We start from the raw sequence: 21,818 nt of genomic DNA on the forward strand, positions 1-21,818 counted from the left end.
GAAAAGGGAAGCAGGGTGGGAAAAGGGAAAACAAAAAATGGATTGAATAGCGTGCTGGCAACCAGTATTATGATCCAAATCTTTGATTTTGATGGGTTTAGCAAGAGAGAAGTAAGGGGAAGGAAAACCTAGAGGACAGGAGTTGCAAAAAGGAAGGGAGGTAAATGAAAGGGGATTGGGGAGGAGAGGGGAGGGCCAGGTGGAGAAAGAAATGGCAAAGAGAAGACTCAGTTGCTGCTCAGTGCAGAGCAGAGAGACGGGGAGGAGTTACCAGTCATTTGAACTAGCGGCTGGGCAGGATGTACCTGATTTAAGAGTCACTGTGGTGCAGAGCCAGCAAACATTGCTGGGGAGCATGTTCTCGGTCACATGTCCAGGCAGCTTCTCTGCCAATTTGTGCTGTGTGACAGTGTATGCTCTTTCTGCCAAAGCTGATAAAGCAAGTCAAAGCAATGAGCTTAATGGAGATATTGATAGCTGAATGAATACCTATGTAATATTATGGAATGTATTTTAAGTCCTGTATAAAATTAATAGTCTACACTACATATGGTCTAGACTAGGCCACCAGGCTGCTGGGAACCATGGACTTTCAGCTCCAGGAGGAGTAGTTAATGGAATTTGTGTGGCTGATCAAGTGTGACCCATAAAATGAACACATTGTCAGTCACTGGGACAGCCTGACACCAGATAGAGCCACTGTCAGTGCAAGCTTGGTAGCAGAGGAATCAAAATGAGGCAGATGACAATGGAAATGGAGATTTTTCAGAACCAAAAGGAATCTTCAAAAGACAAAATGTTGCCTGAACCCCTAGGGCTACAAGTGGGGATATACCTTGGGCTTCGTTTCCAAGACATCAAATCTGCTCTCAGCTTTTGCTAAATACATCTTTGGTTACTATATCAGCTTCTAAATCTATCACCTATTTGGTCACAGGATTGGGCTGAAGCAGATGAATTTGTGATGTCTAGGCAGGCAGCTTCAAGAAAATGGGGGATGCATGCACACCTGTTGCCAAGGCTATATGCAAGGGCTGGTTTTCTGCCCGTCTTTAGGGAAACCAGAAATGGGATTCATCTAGCCAAGTGCTGAGATTTGAGATGGGGCTATTAGTTGTCTCTGCAAACCAGCAGTCACCTGCAAAAACAAACAGCTGAGACACACCTTTCAGCTCCAGCCAAACCCAACACCATTTGCAACTCCACATGCAGAGACTCAGAGACTGGCTACTTGTCCTGATCCTTTTGCTGACCATGCAGGGTGGCTGCTCAAGGAACCGGCTCAGGGAGCTGATTCAGCCAAAAAATAACTTGCCAGAAAAGAGATCTTGGAAATTAAGGAGTTAGCAGCTGTGGCTAAGAGATGGAACTATGCTAGGTCAGCATTTCCTCCAAAGCAAGGCCCAGGGAAACCCAGACATTACTATCAAGCCTAAAAGGCAGGTGTGGGATCTACACCACTGACTGTGCTTGTGAACACAAGTGGCAGACAGCACTGGCCAAGCTTTCACTTTTGAGAAAGCCCTGAAGGACCATACTTTAAATGTTATTTTGTTCATGCCAGCTACATTTTTTTTCTCTGCAAAGCCAGGTTCATTTGATTAACAGAACTCTAAACAGTGCTTCTGGCCTAGAACTTAGGAATAATTTCTTCTTTTTATCCTGTTACAAACCTATTTCAGTTGAAAGTGAGCTGGCTGGAAGATAAACAAATGCTGAAACAGAAACCTTAAAGCTGGAATACAGTTGTGGATTTAGCAACTTAAATTTTCCAACAAATGCAGTAAAGGCCTGTCTGACTTGGAGTCTAAACTTACTTCTGGTGTGAAAATTCCCCAGTGCTGCTTTTTTTCAATTCTGGTTGAGAAGTCTAGCCCCATTTATGGTGCTAGCCACCATATTCCCACTTATATGAGAGAATTCAGAACAATTGGCATGTCTTCTCCATCCACTCTCCCACCCTCTGGTGGCTCTCGTTCGTGGTTTAAGCCCCTAGAGAAACTAGCAGAAACTGACATATGCATAATTTACAGTATAGAAGGATTTCCAGGAGGCCCTTTACTTTTAGACATGGATGGATCTGTGCAAAAAAAGACTATATGTACATATTCCAATGCTCAAATTTACTCTCATCTCATAATTATTTTGAAGAAAAAAGTCTGGAGGAGGAGACAGGATTTTTCCTTCTCCTATTCCTTTCCTTTTTTCTTGGACTATGTGGTGATGTTAGTTCCTTCGGAGCCTGTGGTTGGTGTACAGTGGATTTCACTTCCAGGGAGTTCAGCTTCTCCTTGTAATTGACAAGCGCTCCACAACCAGGTGTAGCAATCTGCTGCTTCCAGTCCAACGTTCTGTTCAAACATGACTTTGTGATAAGGCATGAGCATGCCCATAACACATGATACGTGGAATAGGTCATTGTTGAGATATTTTGCTGTGCTTTTATTAAACTGGCTGATGTCCCCAGTTTGAACTGTCTGGTTCTAGCAATAAAACTCAGCAGCTGTGAAGTCTATCAGGTGCTGAGGGACCTTTAAGCATAGGTTAAGCCTGATGTCTTTATGTCTGAGATGTTCAGCGTTGGAAAAAAACCCCTGCATTTGTTGGAAAATTTAACCTGCTGAATCCAAAAATGTCTTCCAGTTTTAAGGTTTCGGCTTCAGTATTTGTTTAGCTTCTAGATATCTCACTTAGCTGAAATGGTCTGGTAAAATTTAATAAAAATAAGAGAAAAAATTACTCCAGAGCTTCTATACCATGTCCCCAAACCCATGGGGCTACCTACCTATTTCACAGGAGATTTTAGGAAGGTAGTTAATGACAGTTTATAAATATTTTGAGCTCTTCAGATGAAAATACATATGAACACCCAAATGTTGTTCCTACAGAGGCTGTTTACTTAGGCTAGAGCTTCCCTTTTACCTTTGTGCACGCTGTAAAGAGAAAGTCTGTGTGTACAAGAGACTTGCACAGGAAAATGGGAGGAGCCCTTTGGCCATCCCCTAATATTTCTGAGGAACTGAGCTGACAGTTCCACAAACAGCAGGTGTTTGAGCTAACTTGGAGTTTTGGACTCAGAACAAACATGGTTTAAAAAGTGCCTGAAAAACTCATCTTGCAATATTTTTTTTTTTTTTTTGGTCACCTGGTACTACAGAAAGTGACCAGATGCCCTCTACTCTGAGCAACTTTTCTTAGTAACACTATCCTCTGTCCATGTGTTAGCTCGACCATTTGTCAGTGGGTTGGATTCTTGTTAGGCAGCTGTTCTTATTTGGTTTAACAGTGACCCGACAAAACTAAGCTATGTGCTGTACTAAAGGACAGATTTCACTTGATAGTTTGAAAATAGCCATGTCACTTTCTATTTCTTCTCCCCTTGCTTTATTATCATTGTTCCTAGGGCTGTCAGGACAGGGAGAGTCCCAGACCCAAACTAGCATGGACGGGTTAAGCTGATTGTTTGCTTCCTGGTCACATGTGGAACTATAAGAGCCCTTGGCTGGATTTTGGAAAGCAAAGGTATGCAATTCTGTGGCAGCTCCACCCCAGACAGAGATGAGGGAATTATTCTCCCTAATTTACAATAGGGAGAGAAAGCGTTCCTTCCCACAAAGTTGCAACACAAGATGTGAACTGGCCTACCTAACTCCTGCCTTTCATTTGGCCTCTGCTTCTCACCAAGGCAGAACTTGAAGAGCAGAAAAACAAGTGAGAGGTGTGAATGCTGTTAGTGGAGATGCTAGGATGGCATTTTTAGGTATCTTCTTAAAAAAATCTCCATTTTTACCAGTAGCATGGACCAACCAAGAAGAACTGCTGGCAAGACACTACGTCTAGTTACTGAGCAAAACAATTTAAATGGTCTTCTTTCATATGTTTCTGCTGTTACTCATTTCCCTCTGGACTGAAGAAAATGGTCACTGCTTCACAGGAGATCAGTATCAACTGTATCAACAGTATCAACTAACCTTGCCTATTTTTTTTTATACTGTATGTTGACAAACTGGTGACTCTTCACCACTGTGTCTAGATGGAAACTTCTACTGTACTAAAGCAGAATTCTGCTTAGTGAATCACAGAATCATTGAATTATCGAATGGTTTAGGTTGGAAAGGACCTTAAAGATATAAAAGTTCCAAACCCCCTGACATGGGCAGAGACAAGGGTTGCCACTGGACCGGGTTGCCCAGAGCCCCATTCAGCCTGGCCTTGAACTCTTCTAGTGATGGGGCATCCATAACTTCTCTGGGCAACATGTGCCAGTGTCTCACCACCTTCAGAAGTAAAAAATTTCTTCTTAATATCTAATCCAAACATAGCCTCTTTCAGTTTAAAGCATTCCCCCTTGTTCTATCGCTACATGCCCTTGTCAGAAGTCCTTCTCCAACCTTCTTCTAGCCCCCCTTTAGGTCCTATAAGGTCTGCTGTAAGGTCTCCCCTGAGTTTTTCTAGGCTGAACAGCCCAAAATGTTTTCCTGAACATGGGTTCATTACCTGGTGCACAGTGCTGACTCACACACCGAGGCAAGGTATTTCAATTTTTTATCCTAGTTTTTGCAAAGTAGGGAGCTGGTGATAACCCACAAAAGGCTGACTTCCCGATCATCAAAACTTTACACCATTTATACATTTTAACAAATGTATCAGCATTCATTGGTTACATATTGCATAACTTGTTAATTATTATTACTCAATCCCCTATTTGTTGTTGTATCTCTCGCTTTAGGACTCTTCTGGTCTTCTCTAGTTTCTAAACTCTTTACGTGCTCAGCAGTTTCCAAGCGTTTCTAATACTTGGTTACTCAGAAACACCAATAAAGCAAATATCAGCATTTTCATAGAAGTCTAGGTTTCCAGAACTCCTTCTTTTAGGGAGTGGGCCTGATTCCCATGCAAACCTCAGCAGCAGGCAGCTAAGAAAATGAGAAGCTGTTGTGTGAAGGAAAATCCAGGTAAAATTGCTTTGTGCTCTCCACTGGAATAGCCCACATGTGCAGTTCTTCCCTCCATTTGGGTCTGGGGTCTGTTTTGAGTAGTTGGTCAATGAGTTGGTGGTCACGATCTCCCATCGCCTGAATGAGCCAGTTTCTCCAGTCACTGCTCAGTCCTGCTGACTTCACTCCTGGTGGCTCTTGTCCAGACAGCCTATTTATTCATCTTGGGATTGTCTTCCCTTTGCCTTAAAACAAAAGATTAGCCAAGCATATGATGTCCACAGTGCAATTTCTTAATCATAACTGTCTAACAACTAAAAAAAATTGCAAAGTTTGACTCAAACCACTATTCAAATCTTGAGGGTCTTGGTATCAAAACTATCTCAGTCTGTCTTCATAGGAGAGGTGCTCTGTCCCTCTGATCATCTTCATGGCCCTTCTCTGGACTTGCTCCAGCAGGTCCATGTTCTTCTTTTGTTGGGGGCCCCAGACTTGGTTGTAGTACTCCAGGTGGGATCTCACTACAGAAGAACAGTGGGGGAGAATCACCTCCTTTGACTTGCTGGTCACCGAAGAAAATGTCAGAAAGGCACCAACAGCCTAGATCCAAGTATACTGTAGTGAATCTCTAGCTTGCTCGTTGCTGGGTCAAGATCCAGACATAAAAGCAAAAATTCTGTGTTTGTATGCATACACACGTGTTATCTATTTATGTAGGTGTACACAAGCGTACACATAATGTTTATTTAAGCCTGCATAGTATAGCCATTGTTACCTGGCAATGTGCAGTGAAAAAAGACTGATGGTTTACATAAATGAAATTGCTCATGTGAAGAATTCAAGCCACCTCTCAAGCAATTAGCCAAGTGTAGATTGATGGAAGGCCAGAAGGAAACACTGCAATAGCACTGCCTGACCGCCTGCATAATGCGAGCCAGGGGACTTGTCATAACAGCAATGCACTTTTTGACCCTGACTTAGATGCCATTGCTGAAGAAAATCTACTCTGACTACTGATACGTTGTCCCAGTGCTGTCAAAAGTGAATCTGTTAGGCTGTGTGGGTTATCTCACTCCCAGCTTCAGATCTCTGCAGAAGGAGTATTCAAACTTGTTTCACTCCACTCCAGTTTCTCTCTCTGGTAAGCAAAGAGATATAGGCACTTTTGGGGTATGATGTATCTCATCTGAAGTTAGGCATTTAAAATGGGTGTAGATGAACTGCACCCCATAACACCCTATTTTTGTCTGTTGACTATAAACGGAGTCCAAAGTAACCAACCCTGCTGAAGACGCTGTGCTGGTTGCCTAACCTCTGCCTTCAGCCTGTGAATCTTGTCCTCATGTTTTCTGATAGCGTGGGTGAATTTCTACTCTCTGATAAAATTTTATCCCTTAATCTTTTTGAGGAACAAATTAGAGTGATTGGTTGGAATCTTCATAAGGCACATCTTTAAAACTCTTCAGCCATTCTTTGAATTCCTCTCTGATTTCCAGTGTTCCCCTTGATATCAAAGATGGGTACACTGACACAGAATTATTCCTATGATTCCCACAATGGATTTAGTACAGATCTGTTCAAACATCCAAAGATTGCCTTTGTGTTTTGGCCAAAGTTCAGCACTGCAAATTTGCTATCAAATCATGACCCATGATCGGTCAGAGTCATGGATGCCTGAGGGAAATCTCTGCCTATGGAGCATCCCTTAAGACTGTTGCTTGATGACTATTACCATTGACATTTTGTCAATACAGTTTTGATTAAACTTATTGCACATTTTATTGAGTTCTTCATCTTCTATCTTTCTGGTGCAAATGTTAGTGCCCACCAAAATTCTTTTTATATATTTAAGCTGTTCTACCATGCCTATTACTGGTATGAAAAACTGTCATGTTAGGACATCAATTTAATTTGATAAGATTTATTTTCCATAAATATATGGTGATTATAATTTTCTATATATAATTCTACATAGTTCTCAATCCTTTTGCCAATCATTTTACGAGGTTCAGTGTCATAGTGATAGAATGGAGTTGACCTATTTATTTATCCATTAGCTTGGGCTCCTAATATGACATTACAATTTGTCCATGCTCTTCCTTTTTTTCAGTTTTCTTCCATCCTTGAATGCTGAGGGTTTTTGAAGTCCTGATGCATGTCTGTCTTCAACTGTCTTCAGCTTTTGTGTAGCAAAGCACTAATATTCTGAGTGTAGTCACATAGAAGTTGTGGTACAAAGGAATCAGAAATATAAGCATTTGGTGTATCTCGATTTTCTTAGTCAACAAATGTTGTTGCTTAAGAGTTGTAGTATTAAGGGTTTTCTTCCTTTGGTAACCTGAAAATGTTGGATGGGAACATTGGAAACCAGGCTTTAGAACATGAGTAATGATGGCAAGAAAAGTTGTCTGCAGACCTGTAAAGATGAATAGTTTTGACAAAAATTTAAGCCATATTTGGACTGTCTGTATTATTAAAGTTAGTGGTTTTTTAAGCTGCAGTTTGTGGATCTTAATGATCTCTAAGACCATGGTAAGAACACTTTGTATTTCACTAGCACATCAGATTTGCCACTTGCAATGGAATGTCTTGACTTCTGCGCACACTGGGAGTAGCCCTACTTTTTCAGCCCCTTTGACCACAATCTCCCCTTGTGCAAAGGATCACAGCACAGTAATTTTTTCTCTGACGTACTTCTCAGACCACTGGATATGATGGAATCTGCTGCTACACTCCTCATGGCTATGAAATACTCCACAGGAAAAAATGCCCAGGAACCTAGGTATGTGGAAGAGCTGCTTGGGGGTTGTCCTCCGACCTGGGGATGAGCTCTTGAGAGGAATGAGCTGAGGGCTCCTTAGCTGTTTGCAGCCCAGATTCTCCTGCAAAACAGGCTTCATTATTACAGAACAGTCACTCATGGGCATTGAAAGGCATTGCTGCTTGCTATAAAAAAAAGGTGTGGACCAAGATGAGCTGCTAGATTTTTTGAGACATAATTAAGAGGCCATCTACAATGTAAACAGTTCAAATAAATTTGGCAGAGTTGCTGCCAGAAGCTAGATAGTGAAACCAACCAAGCTTATGCTAGCCCACTGACTATATTAGTTTATTGTCTTGAACTTAAATCTTTTGCAAAGGATTTAATGATGTTGTGGATATTGGCTTTTTAGTTGTGCCTTTGGGTTACAAGGATATATCAGGTTAAAAAGATTTTTCAGAAAAAGGAATAAACCTATAGACTTGTCTGACTGATTGATCTTGGAGGCAGCACAACTATCTAAATGAAAAATATCTTTCTGAAGATATTTTTTGATGGAAATGAGTTGTTTAGTGGGAGGAAATGGTGGAAGCTATTGCCAAGGTACTTCTATTATTCATGTGATCAACATATTCCTACCTCTAGGGAGAGGTACTCCACCAAACAGGGTTATAATCCAGGAGTTGCTTCTCTGGGAACAATAGGAAATTCAGAAATGTTGAGAAACCTGTAGATGGAATGGAACATTTGCTCTCCAGGATAGTTATTTGTGAACAGCTTGGGTGCTCTCTGTGGGAGGATCCAGGCGTGTCTCTGCTGGCAGGATCTAAAGCTCGTCACCCCGAACACCTACGCAGCAGGATGTTCTTGCCAGCTGGGGACTCCAAGTCTAGAGTGAAGCCACTGAAGTCGAACTTGTGTTGTGTACATGAATCAGGTGGACTGCTCCCATGGTTTGGCAGAAAGATCGAGGGCTAGCAGGGAGAGCCTATGGGCTTGGGGTAAGAACTTTTATCACCTGGGTCTCTTCCAGCTCACATTGTAGAGTGTTGATTGCCACATCAACACCCCAAAGCAGATTCTAGCTCTGATGAAGAGATAATGGAAAAAGCAAACCGGGCAATGGAAAGGTTGTACAGGGCCTCCAAAAATCTGCTTTGAAGTGTGTGTTGATGTCTGGCAGATAATACTTTGAAAGCTTACCTTCACTCACAGAGGGGCTTAAGACCACCTTGATGCTGATTTTCAGATAGAGTATCAGCCAGTAATACATGTTGGGAGAGGCAAAATGGAAAAAAAACCCCCGAACCTAAAACACACAAACACTTTTGAAACCAAGAGCTTGCTAGTGCACATACTGCTCTGTTGTGAATTTTACATCTGCCTGTAGATCAGAACAGGAAGCAAGGGTTTGAGAGCTTTTGTCAGAAAACCTCAAAGCTTTTGATGGTATTATAAATGTCAATGTTGTAAGAAGGAGGAAAGTACCAGACTCTGTTCTGTACAAGACAATAGGGACTTTATGACATTACAGGAAGCTGCATGTGAGAATTACAGAGAAGTTAAGGCCTGTGGTATTAATGCAGTGTAATAACTGAGATCTCATAGCATTCAGTTTATCTCTCTTTCAATATATTCAGAGGCACATAGAGTATAACACTGGTTGAACTGTGGAGTGTAGACTTGTAATTTTAAAAAGCACTTAAAGAGAATTTTTCCCCAAGTTCCAGTCCTCCTCAGTAAAAAGGTTGAAGCAAAATAATCAAAACCAAGCTCTTATGCTTAATTGTACATCGGATATGTTGGTCAGTAGAAAACACTGTATTTAGCATTCAATCTTGAAAAAATGAGAGAAACAATGATGTTAGAAGAACAGAGAGTGGGAAGGCATGCTGTACCTGGGCCCTGCACAAGAGGTGAGCTGGTAATTATTCACATCTCAAAGACATTTGAATTAAGCAGGAAAGTAAAAACTTCTACCTCAGAGCTGGATCTGTGCTGAACATAAAAAGCTAATATTACAATATGCTTGAACACACTGTAGGAAGCTCAGAATAAGAAGTGACCCTGAAAATACTTCTGCAATCTTCTACTACTTTGCTGCTGGCCTTGTACCAACCATCTATGATTCTGTCTTGGCTGAACTGAAGCAGAACCTATTATAATCCACCCAAGACTAAATTGTCTGTAGATAATTGGACAGTGGAGAAACTGAATTATGAAGTACAACTATATCCATGGGAGAATATATTATTGAGTCCTGAATGAGTGTTTTATCTTATTCAGCAACCTTTTGTGTTCTTTTTTGTTCTTCCTTTCTTACTGTAGATTGTTGTGGGGAAGATTTCTGAGTCAATAATATACGTGACCCAAAAGCACTGTTTTTAAACTTTCAGATTTTTTTTTGCCCTATTTTATACCAGTAGACCAATGTTGACTGTATATGAAGATGGATATGTGAAATGAAAAAAAAATCAAGTTGTCTCTGTAAGCTGACAGAGAGAGAGAATAACAAGTGATGTGGACTACCAGAGCCCACTGGGTCAATTTCTAGGCTTTATTTTCTTGCTGTGAAATGTTTATCCAAACTAATGAATAGTGGAGGGAAAAGTTATCCTGTAAATTTAAGTAACAACTTGCCTTTCTAAAAATATTCTTTTATTAGCCCAAGGAGAACCCCCCCTTCTTCACCTTTTTTCAGGCATTATGCTTTCCCACCAGCCTTGCTAGAACATACCAGCTCTCCTAGACCAATAAATATGAGAACAGTAAATGTGGTATGAAATTTCCTGAATTACTGGTGAGCACAAGGCTAAGCTGTTGCTTACAGCTGTCTTGTGTTCTCATCACAAGAATAAGTGCCAATCTGTATGGCAGGCTGCAGTATGGCTCAGGATCTCCAGTGCTCCTTTTCCTTGTGTAAAGATTCTTTCTGACTATTGACTTTTTTCTGACCACATCCCACTTTGTCATGGGAGATATCTCTTTGGTGGACTCAGTTACCTGCTCTGTCTTATTTCTTGGGCACTTGTGTTCTTCTTGCTACTCCCTAGTGACCAAAGCGATGCCCAGAAGGGGAGTTGCCAGCCTTTTGTGACCACTCTCTCAAAGCTTGCTTGTCTCTGCCTGCATTTGTGGTAGTCTTCCCAGGTCTAAACCCACAACTTCTGCAGCCAATAGCAGCCTGTGAGCCTTCTGTTTTATATATTTTCTATATCCATCCCTACCGCAGTTTAGCTGCAGAAATAAATCCGTCTGTCTGTCTGTCTGTCTATCTATCTATCTATCTATCTATCTATCTGTCTATCTATCTATCTATCTATCTATCTATCTATCTATCTATCTATCTATCTATCTTCATTTATTCCTGCACCTAAACTGAAGCATCTGCAGGTCAAGGCCTGAGGAGTGGACATGAATGGTCAGTAAGGACAGAATGCTGCAAGAGAAACAGTCAAAGGGATAGTTTAGAGTTGTGCAAATTCTATTTCATTTCCCAGTAGTGGGACTTGATAGTGGGACTTGATGGTGTCTCATTGTACATGCATGTGTAAGTGCTTCTCTGAATCATGTCTCTTGTTCATAGGGAGGGAAGACCAGAGAGTAGAAAAAAGAGGATAATTTTCAAAAACTATTTTGAAGCCTTATAAAGCTAGTCTTCTTTTAAGTCCAAGAAATCAAACTTCACGGAGATATTTTGATGATTTGCACTTGCGAATTGAGATTTATCATGTCAGCGACTTGCACTTGCTTAGTATTACTTTCCTCGCTGTGCTGAATCTCTATATCTTTACTTTTTATTCCACGTTTGTTACAAGCATGCTGGTGGCTAATGAGGCCAATACGAGATAGACATATCCGATTGCAAAAGGCACAACAGAAAGACTCCTTAGGTGGTATATTCAGCAAGACACAATTCTTTCTGCGTTGTCTTTTCTCCTTGAGAGTGATCCTGTGTGCGTTCTCAAAGGAAGCAGCAGATAGATGGTGTGTCTCCAGGCCTTCCAATTTGAGGCCAGAGTAGACCAGTTATGTTGATCAATATGGCCAAGGCTGAGATGTTGTTTCAGGGAGTCCTTGTATCTTTTCTTCAGGGCTCCACTCATGCGGCAGCCAGTGACAAGTTCACCATAAAGCAAGATCTTAGGGAGGCGGTGGTCCTTCATCCTTGAGACGTGTCCTGCCCAGCGCAGCTGTGTTCTCAGCAACATGGCCTCAATACTTGTGATTGCTGCCTGTTCTAGAACAGATGTGTTGGTCACATAGTCTGACCAGTGGATGTTTAGGATTGTTCGGAGGCAGCGTTGATGGAAGCGTTCTAGGAGACGCAGGTGGTGGCGGTAGACGACTCATGATTCGGAACCATATAAGAGAGTAGACAACACTATAGAGCCTTCCTAAATCTTCGTTCGCGAAGCCTAGCCATGAATGACTTTTTATTAGTTAGGTCAAAATCCTGGTGCCTGAAGTAGGATTTGTTTAGGCAAAGAATGAGGAAGATTGAAGTCTGGATAATCATTATTATTTCAGCTCTGATTTCATGCCTTCAGAGGTCATAAAAATCATCCCTTGCCACAGATATTATTTTTCACACAGTAAAAGGAAAGATTAAAGTATTTTTTTTTTTGTCCTAGACTTAGCAAAGGACTTTCAGGAAGTATGTTTCCTTCTCTTAAAACAAAAACAAGCAGTGATTGAAATGCAGGGTATAATTTTCATATTTTTCATTTCCCACTGCTGTTCAAATGATCACACTTTGGAGCTCCCCAAATCATAGAGGTTTTGATAACATTAAAGATATGCTCAAGATCCAGTCACCCTTGAGTTATAAGGATGCAAACTGTGTCTAGCAAACATGACATTTCCATAGCAGATTTGATTTGGTTTGCTTTTGTAGTACTGTTGCAAAACAGGCACACAGAACCACCTCACAGGCAAAACAGGGGCATCAAAAAGACAATATACCTTCCTTCCTGCGGCAGATATTTCAGGAGGTGGGGAAACACAGCTTCCTGTGTTCTCACATGGATTTAGATAATGAAACTCTTGACTTATTCAGAAAGAACAGAGTATTACACAGTTGCTTGAAAATATTATGATGTTATTGTACAATGTGCTGTAGCATTAAATGGCCAGATGTAGTGAAATCTTTTGTGTACATGTCCTAGAAAACAATCATAGCCTGCAGGTTGTGACTGGTCTTTTCACAACGTACTCAGGCTGGGAGGGACGAGCTGGAGATGAGTGGCAGATGGGAAAAAAAATGAAGGTGTAGTAATAATGAACAAAAAGATGTTAGAAATGGCTGGTTCATTTCTATTCTTTTAAAAATGTGATTACAGGTGGGGCTGGTTGCTTTGGTTATCCTTATCATTATCATGTGATGCCTAGCAGCTCAATATTCTGTTTTAAATTATTGCTCACGTTCTCAACCACGTAGGTTGAAATTTTCAAAGCAGTATATTGCCATAAGGTAACTATAACAGGCAAATGATGCCAAAAAGGCTTTTTAAATTTTTTTTCCCCAAAGAAGAATTCAAGAGAAAAAAAAAATAATTTATTATACCTATAGTGATTTTTTTTTAATGCTCTTGTTTCTTGTGCATGCTCCACCCCCCATCTGAGTCTCTGGTGGGCTGGAAAGAACTCCTGTGACTGTGTTTTGAACTGCTGTGGGCAGCTGCTGGAAGTGAGAACAAAATGGAGAACAGCTCTTCTGCACATGATCTTTTCCTGATGCCCCTGTAGCATGGAGGAGAAAGCTGTCTTATCCAATTATGGGGAGGTTTATAAGGACCTCAGCAGGTAAAGGTGGTAAGAGGGAAGGGAAACAGTGTTGAAAGGTTAAATGGGGATAAATTCAGTTTAAGTGGATGAAGGATTTAGCAAAGAGAGAGGTAGATGGGAAGGCAGCTAGAATCAGATATGTGACTGAAGAGAAGGGGAGGCTGGGACTGACTGAACAAGGAAAACTGGAGTCAAGTGGAGGGAGGAGGTCTGGAATATAGACTAGGTTGCAGAGGCATGGACTAGGTAGCTGAACATGATGTAGCTTGAGAAAGGGGTAAGGAATACAAACCTGCTGTAGGTCTGTATCAAGAATGCCTGAATTTTATTAGCTCTCTTGCTACTGGCAGATCATTTCTGTGCTATCCAGTCTTCATGGTTTCCATTCTGTCACAGTTCTTTTAAAGCAGGTTTATACTGTTCAAAAGAAGTAAAAGTTCTAAAAAATTTCAGACTTCCAGTATCGTGAAGTCTAAATTATAATGATGTTATCTGAAAGTTTATTGTGTGTAATTGTCTACCTGCCATATGCTATACTGTACAAATAGATGGATCCATCTCCAAATTTCTTTCAATCCAAAGGTAAAATGAAGTGAGAGGCTAATACAACAAAAAGGATCAGGAAACTACATGTCAGCAGTGACTGCAGCCAGGGATGACAGAGGTTTTGCAGGCCAAATATGGTTTTGTTTTTTTCCTGTCCTGATTTTCTGCAAACATCTTTATTCCTGAGAGTGCAACTAACAGCACTCTCAGGATGGCCATGAGTCTTTGAGTGAGAGCAGAACTTAAGACTTGATGTTTGAGGTCCATTTGGCCCAGGTGCCTTAGGAACATTCAGTGTCCAAGGTTGGATGTGTTCTTCTCCACGTAAATGAGGAGAAAGCTGAAAGGCTTTTCTCTTTGGACAGGATTCTGACCTGGGAAATGTTTACTCCATCTCAGGGTCCTGATGAAAGATGCACTAAGCAGGCATGCTGTGCTACTTCTACTTCAAAATAACCAACTTTTTTTCCCAAGCATGTGAGAACATGGGGAACCATAACCACTCATATTAATGTGGATTTGGCAGTATGATCTCTGAACACCTGAGGGTTTTTCAGTGCAAGATGGCAACATTACAGTACTTTGAGAAAACAGCAGAAAAGACTGTCTAACTGGAAATGAATTCCTAGATCTCTTGAAATATTTTTATTAGTGCTGATGCATATATGTAAGAGAAATGGGAATTTTTGTCTTTCACTTGATTCACACCAGAGTCTTGCTGGAAAGCAAAACACAACACAGCTGTTATCAAGAGACTTTAGTTCATATTCAGTTGGAACATTTGATGTACACTGTGATGAGCAGTGCTGAGACAGCATTGCATCAATGGCACCGCTTGTCAGGCTTGCCATTGCCTCTCAGCATCAGGCCTGACATAGCTTTTAGATAAACAATCTGTCCTGTCTTTGAGGGCATTGCCATATCATGTTTCTACCTGTACAGAATCAAGACCTTGCTGAAGAACAGCTATTGAACTTGAGTTAATGGCAAAATCACAGAACTTTAAAGCAATTGCAATCAAAAGACTGCCTCTGAAGAAGTCAACCAAGGTAAAGTAAGACTGCAGCTGTGATTTTCTGCTGGGAAAGTGAGTCTGTTGAGGACAGGGTACCTCTAATTTTAATCGGTGGTCTCTGTTTAAATTGTCTTCTCCCATTTCCTTTTTCTCAGTTCAACAGAATTAGAACTGCTGTGTAAAGTGCTTATATTACTAGGAACAACAGTAGGAAACCCTTTGTTAACCTTAATTTCCCATCTAATATTTCTGTGCAGCGTCAGCCAGTCTCCAAGGTGATAGGGTTGTTGATAATAACTCCAAATTGCTATGTAATTGTCAGTCTGTGCAGCTTCTAAAGAGCAATATGTTAATTTTTCCCCAGTTCATTTGTTGGCGGTTGGTGGTTTTTTTTCTTTTCCCCGGAGATTGTGGACTATCCAGAACTTCTCACATCTCTCAAATGTTAAGTAAACGACAAACCTGACTTTCCTAAATTTTTATTGAGGAGTAAATCCAGCGGGTTGCTGAGAATCCACCGTAAAGCACTGCGAATCCTGCACTTCTTAGGAAGCCAAGAAAAGGTGAGAGCACTCAGTAGCACAGGAGCTATACAGTTAGTTACAGAATCTAGACTTTGTCATTTAAGAAGAAATAATAAGATACATAGAAAACCTGCTTAGCAGCACAAAACCCTGGAGATGTCCAGCAGCATACCTGGTTCCATTTCTGGAAAGCGTGATGGTGGGTTTGAGAGTCCACATAGGCTCCACAGAATGAACCTAGAAGAAGGGCAAGTATCAGTGTCTGTAAAACTCTCTTGGCAATTACAAGACCCCAAAATGTTTGTTCAGTTTTGCTATTTTACACAGTTGCTTTGATGAAAGAACTACAACAGTTCCTGAAGGAAATAGTCAACTCAGTGAAATGTCAACTTTCCTAAATGCATTTGGTTCAACAAATGTAATCTTCCAACAGAGCCTGTGTCATTTTCTTCACCACCTACCTATGGCACCTGCTCTCCAAGGCTGTTGGTATGACTTTCATTCTCCTGGAAGCAGGCAGTGTCAAGACTTTGAATGTATCATATTTATTTTTCATTCAGAAATGGTGAGAAAGTGGCCTGCTCAAGATGTTTCACCTATTGTTAAGGTATGAATGCAAAGCAGAGGCCCAAAATAAGAACAGGTCTTATCTCTATGTCAAAAGAGCTTTTCCACCCCCTGGAAAAGTGGCAGGTGAAAGAGGAGTAAAGCATCTGAATTAAAGGTCTAAATTGTCATTCAAGCTCCATCCAAGTCCATGAAAAGAGTGTAGCTCCCAGGAGTGACATTTTGGATGAAAGAAAACACAGCATTTTGGTATTTTTGCTTTTCTTGGCCATTAAATAGATTTTTGAAGGCTGTAAAACTCAAATGTAGGTTTTGGAACATCAACAAACTCTTGACAAGGAGAAATAAAATACATATCATTAAAAAAAAAAAAGATGCAAGGTAAGAAACACAACAAGATTGAAATATTCCTTTGCTTCATTCCTGAAGGAAAAAAAAAGTGAGGCAATTCGTAGAAACAGTGACTCAGAACAGTAACAATTAGTGAAAGAAATAATTAGCTTATGATTAGCCTTTTTTTCCTGTCTGTTCTCTTGTTTGGGTAAAGCATATTGTTCTTACGAATGTTGAGCGGACATTTATCACATCCTCTGTCATAATTACTGGTGACAAGTCAAGCCTGAATGAAAACAAATGGAAGAAGTAAGTGTTTATCTCACTGTGAATTCTTTCTGATAATGTCTCGTGAAATTCTTTCCATCTTGTACTTGCAGGAACTGAAGGAGAATTTTGACCCTAGGACACACCGAGTGTATTACCATTGTTAATTGGAAAGAGCAGCCCCTTTAACTCCTTCAACAGCAGAAGAAGGAGGCCAGTTTTATCCCAGGAACTTGCAATTCTATTGTTTTCACACATTTTTAAGATTTGAATTGCACTTAGTTGAATTGTACAAGGTACACTTTTAGTCCCTCTGATCTGTTCGTAGGACACCCAAAGTGTTATCAAGTTTTATACTGGGGACGTTAAGCCTGAATGAATTTCCTCCCTGTATGCTTTTTTTTTTTCAGAAGAGGAGAAGTAAGAGAGGAGGTAGGATACCCTCTGATGGCATTCAAACTGGGAGGTGTGGAACTATGTTTTGAAGAGTACCCCAGTGCCCTGAAAGGTGAGAGGAGCTAAAGCCTCTGACGCTACCGCTCATTCACAACCTTTCCTTCTAGTGGTGAATTGATGTTGGGAGTTGTACTGCATATCAGTGAAGGAAGGAAACAAACCTGTTTGGCAGAGAAGGGGATTAATGCTATTACCATGTGTTTGCTCCTAGGGACTAGACTGGACTATGACAAAGAGGTTTTAAAGGGGAAGCCTTCAGAAGAACCTAGTAATGGTCACTCCTTTTGACCCTTGAGACAAAACGCCTGTGGGTTTCAGTGACAGCTTTATCCTAATGATTCTGAACTGATTACTTAACATGCTTGAGGATTTTTTTTTTTTTTTAATATACTCTAAGAAGTTTTACAGGGAGAAGAAACAATTTCAGAGGAACAGCTCATGGTCTGGGCAACGAAGCCCAGCTGTTAAAGGCAGACTGCTTTGGAAGGGGAAGGATGACCTCACAGGCAGGCCCAAAAAATATGCTTTTCACATACAAAACGTGCCAGAAAGGTACCTTCATCTGCTTTGAAACCTACAAATCAACATGAAACAAATCACCAAATTACCAGATTTCTACGGCAATTGCTCCAAAGCCAAGCGCCTTAAATTTTAGGAGCTTGGGCTCCTAAAGGCTGAGCACATCAATGGTAAAGAGAGGTCTCTTCTCTTATTAACTTGTTAAGAAATGAGCTTGGTATCCTTTCAGGCTCTAGAAATGCTAATTTCTAGATACCGTGTCATGGAGTGGATTTGTTTCCAAGGGTTGGGTGGGAGAGTTGGGAGCCTGAGTGTAGTCAGAAACTTCATGGAAACCAAGCCTACATGGCAAGCCTGTGATTTAAATGGCAGTTTGAGCAGATTGTGTAGAGATTGTATACCCAGAGCATGAACATAAAATCTGAGTCCTGTCCAGCACATTGGGCTGCTGTGTAGCATCAGGATCAAGTAGGTCAGATAGTCTGCTGGTTATTGTGGTTGGATCCCATAATGTGTCTGTGGTAAAAGGAACCACCTCTAGGACTCTGTTCCTTGTCTTGAGGCTTTGGGATCTTGGTATAACCCTACCCATAACATCATTCTTTGTTTTGGTGGATCACTAGTTTGGAGAAATTTGGTGCCAGTAATATACAAAGGCAGTGGGAACATTATTGGACCTGGTTCCAATATTTTTTCTTGCATGCTTTTTTTTTTTCTTTTCTGCCTCTTTCTTCTTTCACCTGACCTGAGAGCAGCTCAGAGATTCCTCTCCCTGCATTCATTTGTATTCAGTGTTTTGAGGGTGTATTTATGTGACTGGTCATGCAGCTTTGCCAAGTCAAGGCCAGCACCTGCTTCTGGCCCACACATAAACTCAAGGGGAAATTTATGGATGCACCCCTGGATGATGGTGTGGAAAGGGGCCCTCAAGGCTGATAGCTGGCAGTTAGAGAGAGGTTCCAGCCAAACTTCCAAGCAGTCGTGTGCACTTGGAGACAAACAGAGGCTGACCATGAATCTTTCATCTTTCAAAAAAAGCCAATTTAGTTTGCTTGCTTTTGAAGAGGTTTCCTTAGCAGATTAATTTCATTGGGAAAAGAAAGCAGTCTTCTGGTTTTAGGCCACAGTCACTCTGGAAAAAAGAGAACTATTTGATGTTAAAGTATGTGAGGATGAACTCAAAGTAATTTGGGGAGGAATGAGTTTGGCAGTACCAGCCACTGACCTTAGGTGAGTCTGTGGAATCACACTGGTTTGAAATGGACAGATCCATATTTCAGATAATTTATTACATAACAGCCCTTAGTCGGACAACTTTCCTGAGGTGAATGAATGGAGATTACTTTCAGGTCACACTGCTTTCTCTTTAATTTTCCAGTCCCTGCTGAGCTGAAAATACAGTAAAAAATAATTTTTTTCATGCCATATTTCAGTGTTTCCCTCCCAGTCTGAACAGAGGAAGCAAAGAAGAATGGGAAAATAAATAAAATCAAGTAAATTATTCTGGAGGATCAAAAGAATTGCTTTTTATTTTCTATGAGTTTATTTTCCTTTCGCCCTGGCTCTGAACACAGTGTACTTTCAAGATAACATTGTTCAAAATCTCATGAAATTTACACATGAAGTGTCTTGAAAGGGAATATTTAAGTTTGGAGATAGTTGTAGAGTGTCATGATCTAATTACAATAGCATTTTTGAAGGATAACAAATGTCAAAAGAAATAAACTGGATGTTACGGAAAATAAAAGTAGGGCCAAGAATCTAAGGCTAGCCAGAGAAATTAAACATTGAGGCTTTTCCTTTGGAAGGTTTTAAATCAATTTAGTGTTGGTGAAAAGAGCCAGATTCATTGCAGAGGAAAATGATGCCTTTTATTTGTTTACAGGCAAGGCAGGCAAGCGCCAGTGACAGCATCTCTGCTTTAGACTGTCACTGTACTTTGACACTCAGCTGACCACAAGGAAAAGCAGCTGAAAAGTCCTTCTGTCTCTCTTCCCTTCTGTCCTCTGAGCTTACCAGCAGCCTGAGTACCCTTTGCTTTTGGAATTGGTTTTGATCATGTGCATATATCCATCAGGAGCTACTCTGAGACAAGTGACTCCTCCTCGCATTCAAGTCAAGGAACAGCTGTCAGACACTTAAAAAAAAGTCTCAAATATTTTTTTTTTTTATTTGCACACAAATTTGAATGCCTGTGGATCAAGAGATGGACTCAAGACAGAGTTTCTCTTATGGGAGCACACAACTCATGACAAGGATTATTCATGATGTATTTCCACTATGCTTTAGGAATAACAGGCAGGGAGACCCTCCACAAATATTAGCTGCTCTCCAGTGAGGCAACATGGTGAGGGGACTAGCAAAAGAAAGTGTTGGTTTTCAAGCTGGTTGTGAAGAGTAGAGATTTTTGATGGCAATAAATACATCTTTTCTTAACTCTTCATAGCAGCTTTCTTTCATGGCTGAGCCTTCAAAATTGGCTGATGCAGTAGGATGTGTAAACTTTGTACAGTCTCTGTGGGGCTCCTTGTGGGAGTCCTCAGGTGGTAAGTTAAGCTGGAATTCAGGAACTATTCCATAAAATACATTTTTTCATGAGGTTTTACCTCTTCTGAAAGTAGAACTGGGATTGAATGAAGGAATTCAACTTTTGTTGAATGTTCAGTGAGTAGATGAAAAAGAATCCTTTCATAGGGCCCTGAGTTTAGTGGTGGGGCTCTATCACATGGTGAGGAATGCGTAGCTACCTGGAAGGCTCTCTGAAACATGCAGTTCAAAGCCTCCTATAGCTCATGTAGAAGGTATTAAGGTATCAAACACATCTTATTTTGAGGGGGATGCTCCAGTGTTGTAGGCTCAGACTCTGTGTAGCGGGCTGCTAAGAAATCAGGTCAGAGATGCTTAATACTTTCATGCCATTCAGAGAGTTGCTGGCAGTTGCCGGCAGTGGAGGGGAAAAAGGCAGTGCCTGTCTGCAGCTGCAGATGACACTGCTTTGAATCACTGGGGTTAATGGGATCCACTGACTAACTGGGTGTTTCCAAGAAGCAGCTGTTTGCCAAGGAAGTGAGGAGAGGGAAGGGAAGGTATCTGCCAGGATCTTTCTCTCTCTCTCTCTCTCTCTGGCATGTGGTACCACAGATGCTGTGAAATTTGGCCTGGGATAAGGTAGGGTAGTTGCCCTAGTTGTCTAAGGCCTGGGTAATAAATCAAAGGCTAAAAAGGAAATAGTGACCTGGTTTGAAAATGAAACACAACAAGGTATTGGAAGGAAAGTCCGGAGGGAAAACTAGTACTCAGAGGGCTGTTCTCAAGCATCTGAAATCAAATTTGTAGGAAAGGGGCAAAAATAAAGAGCAGGGTGAGGCATCTCCAGGACTTGTTGTGAATGAGGGAAGGGAGGTTGGGGTTTTGTGCTGCCTACTGTAGTCGGTGGAGGGGGGGATCCCCGCTCCCCATGTGAGCAGCACCCTCGGGTCACAGTGTCCCACAGAGAGTTTTTGCACCGCAGCAACCCTGGCAAGCTCCCTGTGACTTGCAGCTTTGTGGAGTTGCTTTGCTCTCTCGAGCAGAGAGAAAGCCTCGTTGCAGGCAGCCCCCAGTTCCTGCGGGCGCCGTTGTCTGCTTGGGATGCTCTCCCAGGGTCGCTGGCCAGTCAGGGCTGCTACCGGGAGCAGAAGGGGCCGACGACCGGCAGCCTCCCACAGGGGAAGGGTTTTCTCGCAGAAATGTTACAGCTGGGTCTTTCAGGAGAGAGAGATGGCTCCCTGCAGAATTCGAGAGGAAAACGTGGAAGTATTCCCCCCGTATCCAGTAATAAACTTGAAATGACCAAAGGAAAAAGTACTTAGCACTCACAAAAAGGTTTTGCTTGCTGAAAGACCCCAGAGACAACAGCACTTCACTGGTTTGTATAGAGACTCTGCACTGGTAAAGGGCTTGCCAGCTTTTATGCACTGCCCCACCAATCTAAATTAATTTGAGATCTTTGGGACTGGCTCCAAAGGTGATAAAGTCGGTCATCTTTCATTTCCTGTCATTCTTTGATCTCTCTCCTGAGGCTGCCTTCAATGGAACATAATGAATTGATTTTATTGTTATTCTTG

This window comes from Pseudopipra pipra, chromosome 2 (assembly GCF_036250125.1).
Source record: "Pseudopipra pipra isolate bDixPip1 chromosome 2, bDixPip1.hap1, whole genome shotgun sequence".
In the NCBI taxonomy this organism is placed as follows: domain Eukaryota; kingdom Metazoa; phylum Chordata; class Aves; order Passeriformes; family Pipridae; genus Pseudopipra; species Pseudopipra pipra.